This window comes from Neovison vison, chromosome 7 (genome assembly GCF_020171115.1).
Source record: "Neovison vison isolate M4711 chromosome 7, ASM_NN_V1, whole genome shotgun sequence".
NCBI lineage: Eukaryota > Metazoa > Chordata > Mammalia > Carnivora > Mustelidae > Neogale > Neogale vison.
Genome location: NC_058097.1, coordinates 46,588,818 through 46,612,581, shown reverse-complemented (window position 1 = coordinate 46,612,581; position 23,764 = coordinate 46,588,818). Strand labels below are relative to the sequence as shown.

At 42.2% G+C, this 23,764-nt stretch overlaps 2 pseudogenes; one reads left to right on the top strand and one right to left on the bottom strand.

The window, feature by feature from the left end:
* Nucleotides 1-720: 720 nt before the first annotated feature.
* On the top strand, nt 721-2,253 carry LOC122913324 (annotated as a pseudogene).
* A 20,300-nt stretch (nt 2,254-22,553) lies between these two features.
* On the bottom strand, nt 22,554-23,170 carry LOC122913323 (annotated as a pseudogene).
* Nucleotides 23,171-23,764: the final 594 nt, after the last annotated feature.

The following is a 23,764-nucleotide window of genomic DNA, read 5'->3' as shown; positions in this document are numbered from 1 at the left end:
ACATAGTGCTGTTGAGATTTTACACTTAAGCACAGACTGGGACAATGATGGGGAGAGAGAAGGGCATCAAAGAAATTCTGGGCGATACACACAAACCAAGGCAATTTCCCTTAATGAGAATCTCATGCCCCAAATGGTGAAGGATATAAACCGCTGTGGAAAATCTTCCTTTTCAAGTCAACTGTTTCTGCAGAGCAGTGGGTCTCTGTCAGCCCAAGCTCCAATCAGATATTCAAACATAGCTATTTGTGGACAAATCATTTGGAACATCTGGAAAGTAGCCTAGTCCATGCTGAGAATAATGATTTGAGCCATTTGGAAGATAGGACTAGCCTGACCTAATATCAGAGATTTAGAAATGAACAAAGTGCTCAGTGGGATCCATTTGAGAGGGGTTTCACTGAGGAGTCAACCCTCCAGAATGACCAGAGGCTTTCCACTGGAGACATAATTGCTCAATGTACTAAATCTCAGAAAACATTGAACCAAGGCTCCAGTGTTCACTGATGTGTCAGGGCTAGGTTTGCAGAGAGCCATTATGAATGTGATAAATGTGGGGAAGACTTTCATCCAAGCTCTAACCTCAGTATAGTCCCTTCAGGAGACAGTCTTCATAAAAATAATGAATGTGGGAAAACTTGTAACCAGTCCTCCAGTGTTGGTGATCATCAGAGAATTCATGAGGGAAAAAGCCCATTCAAATCCAGTAAACCAGGGACCATGTTTAGTCAGTCATCAAGCCTAAACATCAATGAGATAGTCCTTCATGGAGAGGAAACTTACCTCTTTAAGGAATGTGGTAAATCCTTTGACTGCCACTCAACACTATCTCAACATCAGCGAATGCATACTGGAGAAAAAGTATACAAATGTGAAGAAGGTGGTCAAACCTCTAAGAACTGTTCATCAATAAATGGTCATTTGCAGATCTATTCTGGAGAGAAACCTTACAAATCTCAAGAATGTGGCAAGGCTTTTAATGATCACTCAAGTCTTAATAGAGATAAATGAATTCATATTGCAGGGAAAAATTACAACTGTAATGAATGTGCCAAAGCCTTTAAATCATTCTCAGAACTTACTCAACAACACAGAATTCATTGTGGAAAAAACCCTTACCAGTGTCAAGAATATGGCAAGGCCTTTAAACACCCTTCACACCTGGGCACCTGGGTGGCTCAGTGGGTTAAACACCCTTCACACGTTACTCAACATCACAGAATTCATACTGGAGAGAAACCTTACCAATGTCAAGAATGTGAGAAGGATTTTAATATGCACTCTCACCTCACTCAACATTGCAAAATTCATAGTACAGAGAAACCCTATAAATACCAAGAATGTGGCAAGTCCTTTAATTTGAGCTCAGGGCTTACTGAACATCAGGGAATTCATAAGGCCAAAAAAACTTATGAATGTCAAGAATGTGGCAAGGCCTTTTGTGACAGGTCAACCCTTACTCAACATCATAGAATTCACACTGGCGAGAAACCTCACCAATGTCAAGAATGTGACAATACCTTAAAGGACAGCTCAACTCTTATTGAACATTACAGTATTCATACTGGAGAGACACCTTACCAATGTCAGAAATGTGGCAGGAGCTTTAACCAGAGCTCAAGCCTTATTCAACATCACAGAATTCATACTGGAGAGAAACCTTACCAATGTCAAGAATGTGGCAAGACCTTAAAGGAGAGCTCAACTTCTATTGAACATCACAGAATTCTTACTGGAGAGAAACCTTACCAATGTCAAGAATGTGGCAAGGCCTTTAACTGCCTTTCACACCTTACTCGACATCACAGAATTCATACTGGAGTGAAACCTTACTGACATCAGGAATGTGGCAAGGCCTTTAATGTACACTCACACCTCAGTCAACATAGCAGAACCCATAGCAGAATGAAACACTGTAAATACCAAGAATGTGGCAAGGCTGTTAACTGGTGCTCGAGGATTACTCAAAATCAGGGAATTCATAATGGAAAGAAATCTTACCAATGTCAAGAATGTGGCAAGGCCTTTAACCACAGCTCAGACCTTACTCGACATCACAGAATTCATACTGCAGAGAAACCTTACCAATGTCAATAATGTGGCAAGGCCTTTATCCACAGCTCAACCCTTATATGACATCACAGAATTCATACTGGAGAGAAACCTTACCAATGTAATGAATGTGGCAAGAGCTTTAACCAGAGCTCAGGCCTTATTCGACATCACAGAACTCATAGTGGAGAGAAACCTTAACAAGTCATGAATGTGGCAAGGCCTTTAAGGACAGCTTAGCCCTGATTCAGCATCACAGGATTCATCCTGGAGAGAAACCTTACCAACATCAAGAATGGTGTTAGGCCTTTACAGGCACTCCATCCTCATTAAACATCATAATATCCATATTAGATAGAAAGCTCACCAGTGTACAGAATGTAGTAAGAGGGGCACCTGTATGGCCCAGTCGGTTAGGGCGCTCCCTTAGGCTCAGGTTATGATCCCAGGGTCCTGGGATTGAGCTCTGCATCGGGCTCCCTGCTCAGCAGGCAGCATGCTTTTCCCTCTCCCACTGCCTGACCCTCCTCACCACTTGTGCTCTCTCTCCATCTTTCTGTCAAATAAGTAAATAAAATCTTTAAGAAAGAAATAAAAAAAGAATGTGAGAAAAATTAGTTAAGGAGTGCTTATCCATTCATGCCTATGAGAGAATTCATATTGGATGATAACTTCAAAAATACAACCAGTGTGGCAAGGCCTTTGTCCAGCATGCACACCTTCTAAACAGAGAATTCATACTGGAAAGACACCGGATGAATAAAGTGGCCAAAACTCTAGCAGACACACAACCCTTACTGCATGTCACAGAATTCACCTGGCAGAGAAAATTACAGATGTAATGAATGTGAGAGAGTGCCTAAGGACTGCTCCCTCCTTACTCCATATGAGAGATTTTAAAAAGGAGAGTAAGTGTAAAAATACTAAGAATGGGTCTGACCTCTCAGTGGGACTCCCAACTTTCTAAACATCTTGTTTTCATACAGGAATGAAAGTGTGAAATGTAAAGAATGTGGCCAAGCCTGTAACTGGAATTCAGTGCTTACTCAATATCTCAAAATGCATAGTAGATTCAAACCCTTGGAACATCGTGAATATGCAAAGATTTTCATTTTCTTATACATTGGAGCACACACCAGGGGGTGCATTAAGGAAAGTCAATAGAAAATTAGCAATGTTTAGAAAACTATTTAATTGAACATCAGATGCCAATGAATGTTAAAGAAATCAAGCCAATGAAATACATTATTCACTCTATTCAAACATTACTCTCTATGAAAATAGTGATTATAAGGAAAAATCAAATTTAAACACTTAGAAAATGTATGTGGTATTCTGTTTCAACAGATTTAGTGGATTGACTTTTTCATATATATGAGGATTTCAGTATTTTTAAATTTTTTACATTAACCCTATTTGAGATTTGTGACTAACAGTATTAATGTATTTCCTCTGAAATCACTCCAGAAAATTCCTCCTTTCCTTGTGATTGTGTAAGACCACGTGGTTGATCATTGCTACATCAAAGATATTAGATGTCCTCCTCCATTAAGTGGGACTCATGCATACCTAATTTTCCATGGAAGATGACTGTATGAAATAAAACATGAAGTACATCTCAGTGGAGATGGTTCTTACGGTTATAACATTGATGTAAGATCCACGGAATAGGTGTTCGGAGCACACACTTCTGCTTGTATTGAAACTAAAGAACTTTCTCAATATTAGAAATATGAGGCTTTCCTGATAGTTCTTTAAGGAAAAAAAGGTAGCCGTTCAGTAAACTATGAATGCATCTTCCTAATTGCAATCATTAGAGAGTATGACTTGATGTGGTTAAATGAGGAAACCCTGACAGATGACTGCAGGAGGGTAGCTAACTCTTCTTTACAATGCCATACCATTGAACATACACATTTCTGAGGAATGTACCTCAGCCCTGAAATTTTTGGAAATAGGTACTCCATATCCTTCTGAAAACACTTGAATGCTTTTGCACATGTGTGTTCTGTATTTTGAATGGAGACAAGAGAGTGGATTTGAAATGCATAACTTAGTGTTTGTGTGAACTTGATATATTTTCATTAATAAAACCTAGTGTGTTTTAACATCTAGGTATGGTGTGTCATGAATGATGTGTTATCCTACGTCTAGTGTTCATTTATCTCATTAAAGATTATAGGGAGCTAATTGAATCAATCACCTATATGATACTGGAGTAAAACAATATACCTAGGAATCCGTTTTCTCTGAAGATTTAAGTTGTCTGAAGGTTTAAGGGATATGTAATTATTTTTCCCTTAGTCTATGCTGTGATTTTCTCCTCTTTGTGAATACAATGATATTAACCATGGGCGTATTACCGAGGTATGTAACATAGAGGTATTGGTATTTTAGCTCACACACTCCATGATACTGCTACTTGGCATCGATTTTGTAGTCAAAAATTGTGTAGCCAACATTTTTGAAAGTCCTTGCACTGACAGGAGCCATTCTCAAGAGGACATTCCCCAGTCACCACACTGCAGAGTGTCAAGTGCAAGTGTCATTGTCAAGTGGAACATCTCATATGACATCTGCACTCCGTTCGTATGAGCCACCATCTCTCTTTCTCCCAATGCTTTCCCTCCCATGTCCCTTAGAGAAGACTCCCCCTCCTCCAGAGCTTCCCTAAATCTGTTTTAGTGGAAATGCATATTCTGGACTTAGACTTGGGACTCTCTAGCATGGCACCATGGATGCAAATGAAAGCCTATGCCCCATGTCCTACACTGAGTGGTATCTTGATGTGTCTATGAGGTACACATGCGCATATGACCATGCTATGTGTCTATGAGGTACACATGCACATATGACCATCCTATGTGTGTCATAGATATCCCATAAGAAAGAGAAATCTATCCCAATAGGAGTGATGTGGTAGCCCAGGGAAGAGACAGAAAATATTCAAGATGAAGAATTAGCATGTAGAGTATAAGAAGTGTCCATAGTTTCCCAAGGGACTCCCTAGATGTAGAAAAATAACTTCTACTTGTTTATGACCTACCTATCTCCAGATCTCCAGTTGTATTCACGCTCATTTTTCTTTCCAGCTACATAGGCACCACAACCATTCTTTTTTGCCTGTGTGTCCTCAGAAAATGCTTCATTGAGATTAGACAGATGGAAACCTGATGGGTATTAAGACATTTAGCATGGGGATGTGGGATGTGAATCTAAGTAAAATTTGAGGAAGGCACCATCCTTCAAGAGAAAGGCAAGACCTATTAAAAGGAAATATGAGGAACTCTTTCCCATGTGGGGAGTGACCCAGAGGTGACTCCCTTTAGTCACTGCAAAGACAAGGATCTCTTGCTGGTGTCATCTGATGAATACATGTAATGGGGGGAATGAACTGGCTAATGTGGGTTTCTCAGGAGTAGGGAAGTCCTGCTTTATCCTAATGATTTGATTGATCTACTGTGTCTTCCTGAGGACTAATGCTGCTGGATGTCAGTGATAACACTACTTTCCCTGCCTAGATCCGTGACAAGGGATGGAGGATGGTATTGGATGATGCAATCAGGTGGGCAGCTTTAAGATGTCACAGGGTAGAATAGATGTTTAAGATGAAGAAGCCTTCTGGACAGAGGAATAGGCAGGATCTGCAAGACACATGTTGTGGTTGCTCCCAAGTCCTTGTTTCCCAGGGAGATCACCCCAGTCAAGGTCAGATCCAGTGTGGTTGGGTGATCTTCAAAGAATTTGCTTCCCTGCTGTGCAGGACTTTCCTCCCTTTTCTCAGCACCATAATGAGTGTAGTTCTGTATTTTGGGTCTTTGCATGGCATGGATTTGTTGGTGAAGCAGTTCAACAGTGAGAGGCAGTGAGTATATGTGCTTGAGACAGTCCAGCCCAAGTGTTCATTGATTCCTCAATGAATAAAGAAGAAAGATAGAAATCTAAAGGCATATTTATAACCCTAAAAGGGATGAAATCTTGCCATTTGCCACAACATGGATAGAGCTAGGGTGTATTCTTCCAAGTGAAATAATTCAGAGAAAGACAAGTATTGTATCATTTCACTCATGTTTGGAATTCAGAAAACAAAACAAGTGAGCAATGGGAAAGAAAAGAGAAAGGGAGAGGCAATGCATGAAATAAACTTTTTTAAAACAATTTTATTATATTTACAGAGAGACAGTGAGAGAGGCAACGAAAGGAGTGGGAGTGGAGAGGGAGAAGTAGGCTCTCTGTTGACCATGGAGCAGGATTTGAGGCTTGATCCTGGAACCCTACAATCAGGACATGAGCTGAAGACAGATGCTCAATGATTGAGCCACCCAGGCATACCAAGAAACAAATTCTTAACTTGAGAAAACAACCTGATGGTTGCCAGAGTGGACGTGGGTTAGTGGATGCATTAAGTAAATGATGGGGATTAAGGACTGCCCCTGTGATAGGCATAGAATGTTATATGGAATTGTATAATCACTGTTGTACACCTAAATCAAATATTACTTCATATGTTAACTAAGCGGAATATAAGGAAGAATCTTAAAAGTATCTTTTTTTTTAAATATTTTTTGTTTATTTATTTGACAGACAGAGATCACAAGTAGTCAGAGAGGCAGGCAGAGAGAGAGAGGGGAGGAAGCAGGCCCCCCGCCAAACAGAGAGCCCGATGCGGGGCTCAATCCCAGAACCCTGGGACCATGACCTGAGCCGAAGGCAGAGGCTTTAACCCACTGAGCCACCCAGGTGCCCCTCTTAAAAGTATCTTATGGTTTGAACATTTAAGAAATTTTTTTGTTTTATATTGCCTGACTTGTAGCTGTTGCCCAAAATATACCTTTGCACACAAATAGAAATACTTATTTTTCTCCCTTCCTCATTCTTCCCAAGTTCAGAAAGTTTTGGTGACTATTCTTAATTTTTATGCCATTATATATTTTAGCTCTGAATGAATATGCTAATTAGAGTGATCTTACTATATTTCACGTCACGGTTTTCTCTGTAGTTATTCTGCCTAAATTCGAAGTGCTCGGTATGTTAAGTGGCTGATTCTTCTACACTTCCCCTGATGGAACACCTAAATTATTGGTGTCCTGAATGGGAATCCCTTTGGGATGGCTGCTGGATGCTGAAGCTGAATCTGCCGCTGTCTACTGAGTGGAACTAATGTCGTTTTGTGTTTGGATTCATTCAGAATCTTACTGCAAGAATGCATCATTTCAATGGGTTACATTGTGAAGGATTTAAAATTTTAGGGGTGCCTGGGTGGCTCAGTGGGTTAGGCCTCTGCCTTCAGCTCATGATCTCAGGATCCTGGGATTGAGCCCCGCATCAGGCTCTCTGCTCAGCGGGGAGCCCGCTTCCCCTTCCCCAACCGTGCCTGCCTCTCTGCCTACTTGTGATCTCTCTCTCTGTCAAATAAATAAATAAAATCTTAATTTTTTTTTTAATTTTAAAAGGCAGTTTCTTCTGTGCCATAGACTTGCAATTTGTGCTTCTCCTGACTCTAAAGTGCGTTGTGTCACGGCTAGCGTGACAAATCGACCAGGACCGTGAGGGTAAGAGGATGGTGAAAAGAAATTAAGAGACAAAGAGATGGGGGCAGGAGGAGCACCAATGTCCAATAGTGCCAATTTTATTCAAGGCTGTGAGGCATTCTACAGCTAACAGAAACAATCATAAGAAAAGTATCTATTTTTAGCTGATTACTAAAGAGTTTGCAACAAGCACAGAAAATCCTTCAAGCTTTCCCATTATCTATTTCCTAAACATCAATAGCAGATCTTCTAGCACCAGATGTGCTGACTTCAAGGCCACTCAAGACCTAGTTTGTGTAAGCACAGCACAGTCTTACAGTGGTGTAGTCTATAGCTTGTGCAAGGACAGCAAGGACCAGTCAAGAATTTCTGACCCCGACCAAATCATCTCCATCTGACTAACAAACATGTGGGAAGTCACGTAAGTGAGCGCCCAACACATAGCAGAGACCCTTTCCCAGAGCTACTCGACTTTATCGACCTAAGCCTTTTGTTTGGCTATTCAGCCTTTAAAGGAGGCACAAGTCAGGGCCTGGTTTGGTTCTCATCTCAAGCCTTACCGTGTCCTCCCACATCTCCCCCTTTTTTGCTTTAAGATCAATAAAATGCATCTTAGCTTGTATATTAAGGTGTTGCTGTTTTGCACGGACTGATAAAATGTACCACAGTATTAACAGTGTTATCAGGAGCCCAAAGATTGCAATGGAAATCCAAAATGAATGACGTAGTAGATGCCAGGATTAAATCCCTGCAATCCTTCAAGGAACTGGGAAATAACATTAGCAGGGTTATCCATATCAAATTGAGAATGACTGATGACTGTTATATGTCTCTGCAGATCCAAGAGATCCAAACTTACATTACTATGGTACCAAACTCCCTGTAAATGATGTTTTACCATATCCCAGGAATAATTTTGTGCCTGTAGGGAAGTTACACAAATATGTTGAAACCCTCCATGGCACATTAAAGACATTTGGGTCCTAAGAATAGACAGCTGTGATCCCAGAAATTCCACAGCTTCTAACCCATCAAGGAGGCTTAAAATATTTTGGTCTATATGGTCTTGGGTGGCTAAAGCATAAGAAACATTTTGAGCTAATGAATTAACGTGTTTAGCAGTATGAACGCTTTGTGATAAGGCAACAGAAGAGATATTAGCAGTAGCAATTAAGGCTACCATGGCAGAGATGCCTGCTATTAGTAATCCTAAAAAACGTTTAGTTCTATGCACTTGAGCTTGTAATTCTAAGGCTAACTGATATCCATAATTAGCATACCAAGGTCCTTCCACATCTATGGGTAAGAGTACATAAGGGGGTTGCATGACTAGAAATACCATTACCGGTCCTGTGCCTCTAGTAGGTAAAGTAACAGGTACACAGTTTGTTAATATACAGTCTTCACAATGAACATTATACATAACATGTTGTCCCTGAATTCCCCAATAAGAATGGGGCATCACAGTTCCTGATCCCACCACCAATTCAAATGGCCTAGGGACAAAGGCCTTTGTAGAGAAGTTAAACCAAATGACCTGAGCAAAACTGTTTTCTCCAATCACAACAGCTGTTTGTCCCATAGCAGCCGTAAGCTTCCACAGTTCAGCATGATACATTCCTTCAGTAGCAAAAAATCCTCCGGGAAGGGAGATGTTATGAAAATATATTCTGGGGGTGCCTGGGTGGCTCAGTGGGTTAAGCTGCTGCCTTCGGCTCAGGTCATGATCTCAGGGTCCTGGGATCGAGTCCTGTGTTGGGCTCTCTGCTCAGCAGGGAGCCTGCTTCCCTCTCTCTCTCTCTCTGCCTGCCTCTCCATCTATTTGTGATTTCTCTCTGTCAAATAAATAAATAAAATCTTTAAAAAAAAAAAAGAAAGAAAATATATTCTGGACATTCGACGATCAGGAGGGCATGTAAGATGCATCTCATGTTGATCTCGATCAGATTTAGACCAGTCAGTAATCAAAAAGCTTGGCACTCCATTTGGAGAGATAACCTGTGGCTTTTCTCAAATACATTCTTTCCAAATGGGTCCTGGAAGAGAGAAATTAAAGATCTCAGGACAGAGGGGGTGCCCTGGAGGGCGCGTGCCTAATTTAGGGAAGTCAGATACATCATCTTCTGTGACTTCATATATATCCCATTTTTCTAATTGCTGAATCATGGAGCCAGTATGATCAGCCTTTCTCATAAAGGACACAATATGGGGGGGTCTGTTTAACCAACATGCACCACTAAATAATGGTTTGTCATTAGTGGGAATTTGAAAGCATATGGGCACTTGAGCAGCTGTTCCTGTCCAGTTGATATAATGTTCTGCATCTTCAGTTCCTTCAGCATTGATATCTATGAAGTGATCGTAACATTAGTGTGGACTCTGGGAGTAGGGTTGTCCCAAGTCACAGGCTGCACAGTTGGCAGATCAGGCAAATAAGCCCAATATTGAGTAGCTTGAGCCACAAGCAAGTTAACTAAAGCTAATAAAGCATACAGGACAGCCAAGATAGCCTCATTTGGCTGAGCCTGCTTAGTCAGGTCTATAGCCTGATTAATGAGATCCCTCATCTGTCCCGCTCAAAGAGGGGGCAGACATCTCCTTTGTCTCCTCTGATTTCATCAGTTCAAGGCCAGCGTAGCAATTCTCCATCGTAGAGGCGAGGAGTCGGCACCATCTTTCTGGGAGCCACCGCGGGATATCCTCATCCTGTGGGAAGATACAAACAAACCTTCGCCCTTTACCAAGAACTGGATCCAGGCCACGCCATATGCCTGAAACTGGGTCTTTCCATCGGGCATAAGGAAGCGGGGAAAAATCAGGATACCAGAAACGCTCAGCAGCCGTGCGGCCAATGTCATCAACGTTTAAAAAATTTAAAACATAGGGACGCCTGGGTGGCTCAGTTGGTTAAGCAGCTGCCTTCGGCTCAGGTCATGATCCCAGCGTCCTGGGATCGAGTCCCACATCGGGCTCCTTGCTCGGCAGGGAGCCTGCTTCTCCCTCTGCCTCTGCCTGCCTCTCTGTCTGCCTGTGCTCGCTCTCTCTCCCTCTCTCTCTGACAAATAAATAAAGAAAATCTTTAAAAAAAAAATTTAAAACATAAAGTGTTAAATTTAGATGCATATGAGGAGAATATTTCACTTTTCCCTTTGGTATCTCCCCCTCTTTTAATTTTTTGAGATAAGATTTTAAAGTGCTATTAGCACGTTCAATAATGGCTTGTCCCTGAGAATTATAAGGAATGCCCATGGTGTGTTTGATTTGAAAAGTGAGTCAACATTGAGCAAATGCTTGTGATGCATATGCAGCTCCATTGTCGGTTTTGATGGCCTTAGGTGTGCCCATCTGAGAGAAAGCTGAAAAGAGATGATTTTGAACATCGGTGAATGCTTCCCCAGAATGGGTGTTGGCACAAAGACACCCAGAGAATATATCAATAGAAACATGAATATATTTGAGTCGCCCGAATGGGGGAAAAATAGTTACATCCATTTGCCATAAATGATTGGGCATTAAGCCTCTTGGATTAACTGCATATGTAATTTGAGGATGATGAATAGGGCAGGCAGGACATCGCTTAACAATCTGTCTTGCCTCTTCTCGAGTTATATGGAACTGTCATCGTAGTGCAGCAGCGTTTTGATGAAAAGAGGCGTAAATTTTTTCAGCTTTTTGTAAATTAGTAATGGACAACAAATAAACATGTGTGATTGAGTCTGCAATAGCATTGCCCTTAGCTAAAGGGCCTGGTAAGTTAGTGTGGGCTCGTATGTGGGATATAATAGTAGGATTTCTTCTAGTTCTTAAAAGCTGTTGAATACCTGTAAATAAATGATACAATTCTTCATCATTAGTAAGAATATAAGCATGAGATAGAAAAGGAGCAGCACGAGCTACATAATGACTATCTGTATAAAGGTTGCATGGTTCAGGAAACATTTGTAAAGCTATTTGTACAGCTTTTAGCTCAGCTCGCTGAATGGATTTGGTGGGGTAATAGTTTTGATAGGTTGTATCAGAAAAAGGGGAATCTTTATAAATGCCTATATGACCAGTTTTATCTGCATCAACAAAAATGCTTATAGCGTTTGCTAACGGTTCAGTAACAATGGCTTCAGTATTAAATACAGGTGTAGTAGATCAGAATTGAAGCAGTTTATCTGCTGGCAGATGGTATTTAATTTGTCCAGGAAAACAGGATAAGGCTATCTGCCAACTGAGGTTATTACTAAACAATGTTTGTACCTTGTCAGCACTTAACATTGGCAATAAAAGGAAATCAGGCTCTTTGCCAGTAATATGAATGATGCGTTGGTGGCTTCTGGATATTAATAAGGATAAAAGTTCAACATATTCATTAATAACATGTAATTGATGCAAAGCTAGGTGTATTCATTCCAGAGGTCCTTGAGGTTGCCAAATAACTGCTGTAGGCAGTGATGAAGGCATAAGCATTATTAAATAAATTGGTAAGGTTGGGTCATACTGATTAACATGAGCTTGGGACAATTTATCGTTTACAAGTTGTAAAGCCCTTTTTGCTTCTTCAGAAAGTACCTGTGCAGACAGTGGTGCACTATTTTCCTTCAGGGTGTCAAAAGGGATTTTAGGGGCGCCTGGGTGGCTCAGTGGGCTAAAGCCTCTGCCTTCGGCTCAGGTCATGATCCCAGGGTCCTGGGATCAAGCCCCACATTGGGCTCTCTGCTCAGCGGGGAGCCTACTTCCTCCTCTCTCTCTGCCTGCCTCTTAACCTACTTGTGATCTCTGCCTGTCAAATAAATAAATAAATCTTTTAAAAAGGGGGGGGTAATTCATTTGCCATGATGTGCAGAAAGGGTCTTATCCAATTAATATTTCCCATAAGTTTTTGATAATCATTTAAGGTTTTTAATGGCTGTGTTAGAATAGTTTTTTTTGAGGTCGAATTTTTTTATTGTCTATGATAAAACCTAGGTATTCAAATGGCGCCATCTTCTGCACTTTCTCTGGAACTACTACCAGATTATATTGTAGTTGCGCAATGAGAAATGAAAAGGCCTTTTGTAGGAGTTCCTCAGATTCTGGCGCCAAAAGGATATCGTCCATGTAATGAATACAGTACGCTGCAGACTCAAAGCATGCATGAAAATGAGTTCTGGCTCGTGCTACAAATTCTTGGCATAAGGTAGGACTATTAGCCATACCTTGAGGCAATACTCTCCATTGAAACCTTTTAGCAGGCTCCCTATGATTTATACTAGGAATAGAAAAAGCAAATCTTTCACAATCTTGTGGAGCTAATGGTATAGTGAAAAAGCAATCTTTTAAATCCAATATAATCATTTTATATTGTAAAGGAATGGCTGAGAGAGACAGAAGACCAGGTTGAAGGGCTCCCATCTGTTTCATAGTAGCATTAACAGCTCTTAAATCTTGTAATAATCTCCATTTTCCTGATTTCTTTTTTATGACAAAAATAGGAGTATCCCATGGACTATGTGACTCTGTTAAATGACCCAAAAGCAGCTGTTCATTTGTTAAAATTGCTGCTGCCTCTAACTTTTCCTTAGGCAAGGGCCACTGATCCACCCATACAGGGTCATTATGTTTCCGTACAATAGGCAGTGCATAGGGGTTCTTCAGTGGCCCTTAGGAAAACTCACCAGTCTTGCCCTAGAGGTTTGAACATTAATCGAGACAGGAAGGGGATTTCCTTGCAAATTTTTCCCCAATCCTTACCTGGGTTATATCCCATTTTTTGCATCAAAGCCATCACCACAGTGGATTGTTGGGGTATAGAAATAGGGGCCATATTAAGGACAACACCCATATCAGTCAAAACATCTCTTCCCCATAAACTGAAATCTGTGTCTAAAACAAAAGGCTGAAAAGTTCCTTCATGGCCTTCTGATGTGGACCAATTTAAAAACAGGAAATTGGGCCTGTCCCACTCCCTTAATTGGGACGTCTGAGTCAGTCAAGGGCCAATTATGAGGCCAATATTGTTTAGCAATAACTGAGATATCTGCTCCAGTATCAATAAGCCCTATGAAAGTATGACCCTGTATCATTAAAGTCATATAAGGCTTGTCAGAGGAAATCAATTGAGTCCAGCAAATGTCCGTTGAACCAAAGCCTTTAGTACCTCTTCTACCTTTAATAGCAGGATTATTTATCTCAGTTCGAGGCATAATAATCAACTATGCAATAGGCATATGGGACTGTAACTGTAAAATTCCTTCTTTTAAGGTGACTATAATCTTGATTTCTCCCATATAATCTTCATCTATGACTCCAGGATGAACAATCAAACCTTTCATGGTCCAGCTAGATCTTCCTAATAATAGACCCCAAGTTCCTTTAGGCAAGGGTCCCCATACCCCTGTAGTAATTGCCTTAGGGGGCTCACCTGCCTCCATATAAACAGGAGTATCGGGCCAAATCTAGTCCTGCGCTGGAGGGGGTACCGCGGTGTAACTTGTCGATGCCAGGGAGGTCAGAGGTGTTTGCTCTGATGCAAGCGACTGTGGAATCATGGCTGCTATTGTTTGTTGGGGTTGCAGCAAGCCCCGCTTCAAGTTTCCTGGAATTTTTTTTTTTTTTAAAGATTTTATTTATTTATTTGACAGAGAGAGATCACAAGTAGGCAGAGAGGCAGGCAGAGAGAGAAGGAAGCAGGCTCCCTGCTGAGCAGAGAGCCCGATGCGGGACTCGATCCCAGGACCCCGAGATCACGACCCGAGCCGAAGGCAGCGGCTTAACCCACTGAGCCACCCAGGCGCCCCAAGTTTCCTGGAATTATATTGCCAAATTTATCTCGTCGAGAACGGCATTCATTAGCCCAGTGAAATCCTCTCTGACACTTAGGACATAAGGAAGAAGGAAGGGATTTCTTTCCCATAGTTGTGGTGGCCCCTGTTAATTGTGGACATTGAACCTTAAAATGTCCTGGCTGGCCACATTGAAAGCATAATCACTTTTGTTTAATTTTTCCCCTCATCATCTGCTTTTGCTTCTCTTGTGGAGTGACTCCCTTTAAGGCAGCCGCTAAAGTGACTCCTTGAATATAGGAAGAGCCAATTTCAGCACATAAACGAATGTAATCTTTTAAGGTTCCTGTCTTTTTCCAAGGGCGGATGGCTGCTTGGCAGGTGGCATTAGCATTTTCAAAAGCTAACTGTTGGACTATTATAGTACCTACCTCACCGTCAATAACTATTCTTCCTACTGCTTTAAGTAACCTTGCCACAAAATCTTGATAAGTTTCATCAGGTCCCTGTCTGATTTTTGATAGTTCCTCAGTGCGTACTCCTGATGAAGGCAGCTGTTTCCAGGCTTTTAAAGCACACTGAGAAATCTGTTGATAGGCTATTTCAGAGTAATCAATCTGCATTTGTATTTCTTTTTTTTTTTTTTTTAAAGATTTTATTTATTTATTTGACAGACAGAGATCACAAGTAGGCAGAGAGGCAGGCAGAGAGAGAGAGAGGAGGAAGCAGGCTCCCTGCTGAGCAGAGAGCCTGATGTGGGACTCGATCCTGGGACCCCGAGATCATGACCTGAGCTGAAGGCCGCGGCTTAACCCACTGAGCCACCCAGGCGCCCTGCATTTGTATTTCTGCATATTCCCCGTTCCCTGATAACATTTCAGAAGAAATAGGAATGTTGGTGTGGCGATTACATACAGTCATCTCATCTGCCCTTTCGAAAAATTCAGTCTTCCAAAGGAGATAATTTCCTCCAGAAAGACAGGCCTGAGCTATAACCTTCCAATCTCCTGGGCAGAGAGCCTCTAATCCTACACTATCCAATAGGGATAGTGTATATGGAGTCGTAGGCCCATATTGTGAGGTGGCCATCTTAATCTCTTTTAATACCTTAAAATTAACACTATTATATGCCCTCTGACCATCAGCAAGTTGTGTCACCTGATAAGCTGAAAAGGCAGAGGTATCTTCACCAGCTTGCTGGGATTGTTGTAAAGATTGTTGGAGTGGAGTTATTTATCAAAGGCCTGGCTCCTTCAGGAAGTTGGTTAGAATATATATCTGGATAGTTATTAAGAGGAAACATGCTCTTAGGCATAGGTTCACCATCTTTATAAGGTAGCCCCGATTGCGGATGTTGCATAAGAGGGAAGCCACTTATGAAACCTCCTTCTCTCTTTTGAAGTTCAAATGAATCATAGGTTGAGTTTGCATATGATTAGCCACTAAGGTTTGTATACCTGTAGGAATTGCTTGTACTAAATTTTTCTCCTTAGGTCCCCTATCATATAAGCTACCCTGGGACATTGAGCGCAGAGGACCAGGAGGTGTCAAATTAAAGAAAACATTTGGTTCATCTTCATCTCCATCAGTCTGAGGTGGAGGTAGTAGCATCCTAACTGAAGATGCTTCCTGTCTTTTTATTTGTTGTGAGACAGGGCAAGATCCTGTTACACTCTCTCTAAGTTCCTGAGAGGATAAAAGAATAGGATCTTCAGAAAGCTTGTAGGGGTCTTCTTGACCCTTTGCCACCACATCATAAGTACACTCTTGGGAGGCAATGGACACTAATTCAAAAGAATGTTGAGGATCTAGTGCCTCTTGAATTTCTTCCCATATACTCATAGTTCCTTCAGGGCAGGTAGAGGGGCCTTGGAGTTTAAGCTGATTTTTAATTTCTTGCCCTAACTTTTGCCATGCATCTAAATTTACAGTTCCTTCCTTTGGGAACCATGAACATAACACTGACACAGTGTCAAAGAACTACAGCAAGGTTTGTTTAGTAACTTTTGACCCCTGCTTTTTCATTAGGGCCTGCAATGCTGTCAAAAAGAAAGTTTATTCCACTGATTGACCTTGCCCCATGTTATTCTACTCTTGTTGTGGCCCTGAAAAACCGGGCTCCTCTTACCTGAATTTGGTAACTACTTACCTATAAGTGCGCACCTCCTGAATGTTCTCAGGTCCCTGTTTGGGTGCCACTTGTCGTGGCCGGTGCAACAAATTGACCAGGACCGTGACGGTAAGAGGATGGTGAAAAGAAATTAAGAGACAGATGGGGGCAAGAGGAGCACCAAGGAGGATGTCCAATAGTGCCAATTTTATTCAAGGCTGTGAGGCATTATATAACTAACAGAAACAATCATAAGAAAAGTATCTATTTTTAGCTGATTACTAAAGAGTTTGCAACAAGCACAGAAAATCCTTCAAGCTTTCCCATTATCTATTTCCTAAATATCAATAGCAGATCTTCTAGCGCCAGATGTACTGACTTCAAGGCCACTCAAGACCTAGTTGGTGTAAGCACAGCACAGTCTTACAGTGGTGTAGTCTACAGCTTGTGAAAGGACAGCAAGGACCAGCCAAGAATTTCTGACCCGGGCCAAATCGTCTCCATCTGACTAGCAAATGTGTGGGAAGTCACATAGGCGAGCACCCAACACGTAGCACAGACCCTTTCTCAGTGCTACTTGACTTTATCAACCTAAGCCTTTTGTTTGGCTATTCAGCCTTTAAAGGAAGCACAAGTCAGGGCCTGGTTTGGTTCTCATCTCAAGCCTTACCAGGGCCTCCCACAGCGTTGTGGCCATGCAATATTACAAAAGAAAATTACCTTCCTTTTAGTAGATTCATAACTGAATTCCTAGTGATTTTTTTAAAAGATTTTATTTATTTATTTGACAGAGAAAAATCACAAGTAGATGGAGAGGCAGGCAGAGAGAGAGAGAGAGAGAGGGAAGCAGGCTCCCTGCTGAGCAGAGAGCCCGATGCGGGACTCGATCCCAGGACCCTGAGATCATGACCTGAGCCGAAGGCAGCGACTCAACCCACTGAGCCACCCAGGCGCCCCTGATTTTTTTTTTTTAAATGGGAAATCTATAGGGCTGCAAGTTGGGAGATAATTCAGAAACACCTATTCCCATTGCTAGTCAGAAAACAACTGCTGCTACCCAAGCACAGAAGGAGAACTGCAAAGCCTCTCAGATTGTGTGACCTATTATAACCAGAAGATGCCTAGTCCTCACCAAACTGAGTTTATGGTGAAACTCAAACCAAGTAACAATACATTTCCCTGGTGTCATCACTTGCCATGTTATTTACCAAGAGAGGTCTGCCCAATCAGGTGCCTTGTTTCTCCCACTGCAAACTGAAAGCACGGTATTCAAGAGTCAGTTCACTTTTTCCTTCCTACTGTTCTTTTTTTTTTTTTTTTTTTTAAGATTTTATTTATTTATTTATTTGGCAGACAGAGATCACAAGTAGGGAGAGAGGCAGGCAGAGAGAGAAGAGAGGAAGCAGGCTCCTCACTGAGCAGAGAGCCCCCTTGGGGCTCAATTCTAGGACCCTGGGATCATGACCTGAGCCAAAGGCAGAGGCTTTAACCCACTGAGCCATCCAGGCGTCCCCTAGTGTTCTTTTTTTTTTTTTTTTTTTTAATTTTATTCATTTATTTGACAGACAGAGATCACAGGTAGGCAGAGAGGCAGGCAGAGAGAGAGGAAGGGAAGCAGGTTTCCTGCCCAGCAGAGAGCCCGATGTGGGGCTTGATCCCAGGACCCTGAGATCATGCCTGAGCTGAAGGCAGAGGCTTTAACCCACTGAGCCACCCAGGTGCCCCGTCCCCTAGTGTTCTTAATGCTAACTTTTTGACATACACAGTCCTTGTACAGTAACTTTTTAATTTTTTCTTTTTGGTTTATGACAACTTAATTCTAGGATTTATTTTGTACTCTTAACATAGAACAATTGTTTTCTAAGAATTCTTATGAGATGGGGTGCCTGGGTAGCTCAGTCGTTAAGTGTCTGCCTTCAGCTAAGGTCATGATCCCAGGGTCCTGGGATCAAGCCCTGCATTGGGCTCCCTGCTCTGTGGGAAGACTGCTTCTCCTTCTCCCACTCCCCCTGCTCGTGTTACATCTCTTGCTTTGTCTCTCTCTGTCAAATAAATAAATAAAATCTTTAGAAAAAAATTCTTTTGAGAGAGAGAGTACACTTGTTACTGGTAGTGTTGGGGGAGGGGAGTGGCAAAGAGAGAATTTTAAGTACCCTCCACACTGGGGACAGAGCCAATCCCGGGGTTCCATCTAACCCTGAGATCCTGACCTCAGCCCCATCAAGAGTCAGCTGCCTATCCAACTTAGCCACTCAGGGTTTCCATCTTTTTAAATAATTTATTTTGATTCCAATTAGTTAACATAACATGTTTTCAGTTTCAGATGTCAAATATAGTGATTCCACAGTTCTGTACCTCCCCCAGTACTCACCAGGTGTATGTTCCCCTTAAGTTTTGAAATGGAGTCTCGCTGAAGCATGAATGCAGCCATGTGATTTTTTTTTTTTTTAGATTTTATTTATTATTTGACAGAAATGAGAAGTAGGCAGAGAAGCAGGCAGAAAGAGGGGGAAGAAGGCTCCCTGCTGAGCAGAGAGCCCAATTTGGGGCTTGATCCCAGAACCCCCAGATCATGACCTGAGCCGAAAGTGGAGGCTTAACCCACTGAGCCACCCAGGCTCCCCTAGCCATGTTGATTGTTGTTCCACTTGGTTCTATTATGTGGTTTCCCATTTCAGTCACGAGGACCACTATAGAAAGACCACTTCATCTTTTACAGTGAGACACCATTCAGTATTTCCTGGAATGGCTAAAAGAAAAAGGATAACACCAATTTTCAGTGAGAATGTTGAGGAATTAGAATTCTCATATCCCTGATGGGAGTGTAAAAAGGACATTCACTTCAGAATGTGTGGCAGTTACTTATGAAAAGAAACACTTACCGACTGAAGGGGAACAATTTGTCACCCTAAAATGTGTGTGGCATAAGCATTATTTTAGGCTGGTTATTTTAAGTAAAAGGCAGATAAAGGAAAGGCTCTGAAATCCTGTGTTTACTTTTGGAAGACTTTTGCATTTGTAAGGAAAAGCTCTGCCTGTAAGGTGTCTCTGTGTAGCAGAAAGAGGGAGAATGTGTCTCCAGAAACTCTGATCAGTGAAGGCATGGATCTTCATCTGTCACCACCACAGCCTTGGTTAATGTGCTTGGCCTGGTCACCTCCCCAATTACTTCCCAATAGGATCACGTGTGGAGTTTCAAAAAGGATCTTCTCTGTTGGCCTCCCCCTCAGATTCTGTTGGTCAGTTTGGGTGGAAACAATCCTGTTACATTAATTAAGGGCTCCAGGTGATTCTCAGTGAGGCCAGAGGTAAGCATGAGGCTTCAGGTTATTTTATGAGAGCGAGAGCAGGCTTTGGCTCATGGAGAGGCAACATGGTCTCTGCTATGTGAGGCTGGGAGGGTCAGGTCCATGCAGCACATGGTGCCTATGCGCTCTCTGTCTCTCTGGGCATTTTGGGAGGGGAACCCCCCTGGAATTAGAGAAGGAAAATTCAGGGACTGGTGTTCAAGTAGGAACTCCAAGTTTCTGAACAGTTCCTGACACAAAGCACTAGGATGTTGGGTCTATCTGCATTTCAGGGTCTTGTCTTCAGGCGAGCAGTTTACAGGTGAAGAGTTTGTATTGGTGGCTTGAGGGGCATTTTTTCCTGATGGAGCTGTGACTTCTCTACAAATCCCTTATGAGAAAAAAAATCTACAGGATGAAGTGAAAGAAATGGCCAGTTCTCAGGTAAGCCTGGCATCCCAAGTCAGAAGTCTAGTCATGTTTTTCTCCTGAAGTTCCTTGCATTTAGAAATTGCAAATGTTGGGGCACCTGGGTGGCTCAGTGGGCTAAAGCCTCTGCTTTTGGCTCAGGTCATGATCCCAGAGTCCTGGGATAGAGCCCCACATTGGGCTCTCTGCTCCGCAGAGAACCTGCTTCCTCCTCTCTCCCTGCCTGCCTCTCTGCCTGCTTGTAATCTCTGTCTGTCAAATAAATAAATAAATAACCTTAAAAAAAAAAAAAAAAGAAATTGCAAATGTTGATTGCTCTAGTTCTGAAGTTTCTGGTGCATGCGTTCTTGAATGAAGTATTCATTTTCTGAAGTGATACCATAGGCTAGGTCTTTAGAACACTACTCCCCTATATCCCAGATAGCCCCTCTCTCCCCTACCTCCTTTCTCTGTCTTTTTTCCAACCTGGCTCCAGTAGGCCATCAGCAGTTGTCACTTTGAATTAAAGTCCTGCAAGTATTGAAAATATTCCCTTGGTGGCATATCCAGAGGGGAAGGTGTGTGGTGTCTAAGATTCCCATTGCTGATGAGGTCTGGCCCTGGTTTATCAGGGAGGGAAAACATTTCTCATTTAGGGTCTGTCTGGATGCTTTACCAGGTCTGTGTAGCCCAGGAGTAAGAAAATGCACAAGTGAAATGATGGATATAGGGTCCAGAATAACTTCGAAGTTTCTCAGATTAAAGAAGTTGGGGGAGGAGATTGTTGAGTCTTCCCCTTTAGAATGTGAAAAAGATGGGAAGCCTGGGTGGATCAGTCAGTTAAGCCGCTGCCTTTAGCTCAGATCATGAGCGCAGGGTGCTGGGATCGAGTCCCCCATAGGGCTCCTTGCTCAGCAGGGAGTCTGCTTCTCTCTCTGCCTCTGCCTGCCACTCCGCCTGCTTGTGTGCTCTCTCTCTCTCTCTCTAACCAATAAATAAATAAAATATTTTTTAAAAAAGAATATGAAAAAGATGTTCTAGGTAGAATACACTAGAGGTTTGCCTGGGTGGCTCAGTCAGTCACGCACTGGACTGTTGATTTCAGTTCAGGTCATGATCTCCAGATCCTAGAATGAGACCCGCTTCTGGTTCCCTGCTCAGTGGGGAGTCTCTTTGAGATTCTCTCCCTCTACTTCTGGCCCTCCCCTCCTCCTTCTAAAATATAAATCTTTAAATAAAAATAGACATTTAAATTAAAAAAAAATACAGTAGGTATTACAGCACATGGAAACTGTGGTGTCTAAATGTGGTATCTCTGAGAATCAGATGGGGACCCCAAATGTGGGTCCATGAATGGGTGGAAGCCAGTCAAGTGGGCCCTGAGAAGAATTCACCTGAGGCAGAACAAAGGTATTAGAAGTTTACTGAATACACTGCAAGAGAGCAGCAGGCAGGACAGCAGAGGAGAGGCTGTCTGTAAGGAGACAGTGGTGGGGGCTGTGTTTAAAGGGGGAAGGTGAGGGTTATGGGAGCTTATCCAATTTTCCCTTTTCTGGTCACTGTACCCCATCTTCAGTAGCTCGGTGGTTGGTCAGGGCTCATGGTTACTTTGAGGTGGGTCCCCTAATGGGCCTGTCTGTATTCAGCCATAAGGGTGCTGGGGGCCCTTTCTCCATTCCTTTGATCAAGTCTTCTTACCTAAAAGCAGCCTCAATAGAAACTATAGAAACTATAGGTGATTTAACTTCATTTGTATCCACTGTATTTTCATAATTAGGTTTCTAGTCTGCATTACTGTTCTCAGACCAGAAGAAAACACCAGTGATACAGCGTGTCCTTTGGTGTGTCTTGGGCACTGAGATCAATTTGTTGGCATACACCTAATGTTAACTGCTTTTATTGGCTTGTTGCTCTTTGCTAGATTCCTTCCCTATAGTGTTCATATTCCCCGTCTTACATTCGTACAGACAGTAGGTGTACAGAGCGATATGCAGAAACCATCACATTTCAGATGGAAACTTCTTTCTCCTGAGTTTCTTTTGCTTGGAGTCTTTCTTTCTTTTCACTCTACCCTTATATTTTATCAAAATGGCAAATACCATAAATTAACTCAGCTGTTGACTTGAATTACAAAAATAACATGCTTCAATGAAAATAAGAAACTTTCTACAAATCTCTGACCGTAATAAATTGCAATGTATAATGTATATAGGAGTCCTACAGAGCAACAAACTCATGTGAAACAAAAATATTTTAATACCTTTAAAATCCAAATTTTTCTTTAAAATCATTCATGAAAAAGCATCTCAAGTCAGAATAAAGCCTCAGTCAAGCATTAGGAAGCTACATTACAGCTATTTAATGTACAAAGAGCCCTCTTTCTCCAGTCACTTCCATCTAATGTCTGTTTCCAGAATCATAAAGACTTAAGCTTCTCTCCACCCCATGCCACCATTTCTTCAGACCCTGAAAACTGAATTTGTTGAACACCAGAAATATGACATTGTATAAACGTTACATTTAGTTGTTGACCCTCTGTAAGTTCTGCACTTAGTCCATCTGTAGCTATGACTCTTGCACCAACTCCTTTCTCTCCTTTCATAGCCTCTCTGAATTTCTGAAAGGATAATTTTAAGAAGTTCAACATAACTGTCACAGCCTGAGGTCAGCATGGCAAGAAGAATATCTTCTCCCTTGATTGTCCTCTGTTTCTCTTGATGGCATCTTTCATTTGCTTCAGATGTTACAAAGCTGATGAGCTCACTTACTCATTCTTGAACACAGTCCTCGGCATTTTACAATCTTTCCCCTTTGAGGTATGACATTTTTCATTATCCTTGCTACATTTGCAGTTGGAAGATAGATATTGTGTTCTCTGAAACTGTCTTTTGAACCATTTGTGTCTTCAGGATCATTCATGCTGTGCTCATTGTCATCATGAGGCTGAATCACATAGTGGCTTCCTCCCATGTAGTGTGCAGCTGTGCCTAGTAGAGAAGCATCTGTCCTAGCGCTATCACCATTGGTTGTCATGAAATACTGTGAGAACCGTGTTGTCAGTGGTGTTCAGAAACACCTTCCTAAAAAGGGGTCTGGGGGCACCTGGGTGGCTCAGTGGGTTAAAGCCTCTGCTTTCAGCTCAGGTCATGATCACAGGGTCCTGGGGTAGAGCCCTACATTGGGCTCTCTGCTCAGCAAGGAGCCTGCTTCCCCCTCTCTCTCTGCCTGGCTCTCTGCCTACTTGTAATCTCTGTATGTCAAATAAATAAATAATCTTTTTAAAAAATTTTTTTTAATTAAATAAATAAATAAAAAGGGGTCTGATCATTACCTAACTTCAACCTTTGAGGCAAGTCCAGGGACCACAAGCCGCCAGATGGCTGCATTCTTTACGTATAAACCAGACTGCGGGGAGACCAAATATACTCCTTCCTCCCGGGCACCTCCGTTCCTACCCAGGCAGGTTCGCAGGCTGGCCCTAGCCCCACCACCCCCGTGGGCTGACTGTCAGTCCTACCCGGGTGCGCTGCTGCCCACCGTGGCGAGCTGCGGCCCACCGTGGCGTGCATCACCCTACTCCTTGACCAGCATGCAACACCTGTCGGGCATCTACCCACCCAGGGTACT